We start from the raw sequence: 1,695 nt of genomic DNA on the forward strand, positions 1-1,695 counted from the left end.
GAACAGACACTTCTCAAAAGAAGACATTTATGCAGCCAAAACACACATGAAAAAATGCTCACCATCACTGGCCATCAGAGAAATGCAAATCAAAACCACAATGAGATACCATCTCACACCAGTTAGAATGGCAATCATTAAAAAGTCAGAAAACAACAGGTGGTGGAGAGGATGTGGAGAAATAGGAACACTTTTACACTGTTGGTGGGACTGTAAACTAGTTCAACCATTGTGGAAGTCAGTGTGGCGATTCCTCAGGGATCTAGAACTAGAAATACCATTTGACCCAGCCATCCCATTACTGGGTATATACCCAAAGGACTATAAATCATGCTGCTATAAAGACACATGCACACGTATGTTTACTGCAGCACTATTCACATTAGCAAAGACTTGGAACCAACCCAAATGTCCAACAATGATAGACTGGATTAAGAAAATGTGGCACATATACACCATGGAATACTATGCAGCCATAAAAAATGATGAGTTCATGTCCTTTGTAGGGACATGGATGAAATTGGAAATCATCATTCTCAGTAAACTATTGGAAGAACAAAAAACCACACACCGCATATTCTCACTCATAGGTGGGAACTGAACAATGAGAACACATGGACACAGGAAGGGGAACATCACACTCTGGGGACTGTTGTGGGGTGGGGGGAGGGGGGAGGGATAGCTTTAGGAGATATACCTAATGCTAAATGACGAGTTAATGGGTGCAGCACACCAGCATGGCACATGTATACATATGTAACTAACCTGCACCTTGTGCACAGGTACCCTAAAACTTAAAGTATAATAAAAAAAATGCAAGTGCAGCTCAAGTTCTTTCTCAAAAGGCAGCAGGCCACACCCACCCACAACACTGTGATTGGAATAAAAGCTTTGCGGTCAAGCTAAAAGGCCTTATAAATCTCCTTTCATCTGTGTTCTTAAAACAAACTGCCAGCCTCCTCGTGTAGCAGGAAGTGAGAGGCTAGGGTAGACATCCCCGGGGATTCGACCCTGTGGAAGGTGATCAATCGAGGGGGAGACTTCCCAGAGAGTCTCATTAATTAGAGCGAGCGAGCGGCAGTAAGCTCAAGGCACTGGGAGGGGCAGAATCAGCCCGTAGTGTCCTCCCGGCTAGGTCAGGGGAACCATTCCACCCACAGTTTAAACGCTCTGTAGCCCGTCCGCGCCCGCCGCCCGTCCGGGTCCAGTCCCGGGATTCAGGAGCCCCTCCCGCCGCCGCTCCCCGGTGCCCGCCGCCCCCGCGGGCCCGGCGCGCTGTCCCCGGGGCATCAGCCGACCTCGCGGCCGGGACCTACCGAGCAGCAGGAGCCGGTGCGTCTGCTGCAGGTCGCGCTTCTGCTCGCGCAGCATGCGGTCGATGCCCCGGCTCACTTTCCTCGCCTCCTTGGCCGCCTCGCGCTCCTTGGCCGCCTCGCGCTCCTCGGCGCTCTGCTGCTCGGTGCGCTGCCGCTTCTCCTTCGGCTTGTCTGCTTTGGGCCGAGCGCATGCCGGGCTCCCTTCGCCGCCCCGAGGGAGCAGGGTCCGGGCCGTGTCCCTTCCGGCCACCCGGACTGGGGCCAGGGCCGGGGCCGGGGCGGGCTGCGCGTCCTCCACCGGCGGCTCCGAGGCCGCGCAGGGGTCGTCCCCTGGGCCCCCGAAAAGCAGCGGCCGCAGACTGTAGCACAGACCCATGTG

At 54.3% G+C, this 1,695-nt stretch overlaps 1 long non-coding RNA gene across 1 annotated transcript in view; it reads right to left on the reverse strand.

The window, feature by feature from the left end:
* Positions 1-1,420, reverse strand: part of LOC134729212 (uncharacterized) — an 83,830-nt gene extending 82,410 nt beyond the window's left edge. Inside the window, exon 1 of the long non-coding RNA XR_010110097.1 lies at positions 1,317-1,420. This is a non-coding gene — a long non-coding RNA (uncharacterized LOC134729212). The remainder of the gene's footprint in view (positions 1-1,316) is intronic.
* Between the last annotated feature and the right edge of the window lie 275 nt (positions 1,421-1,695).

This window comes from Pan paniscus, chromosome 17 (assembly GCF_029289425.2).
Source record: "Pan paniscus chromosome 17, NHGRI_mPanPan1-v2.0_pri, whole genome shotgun sequence".
Classification (NCBI taxonomy): Eukaryota; Metazoa; Chordata; class Mammalia; order Primates; family Hominidae; genus Pan; species Pan paniscus.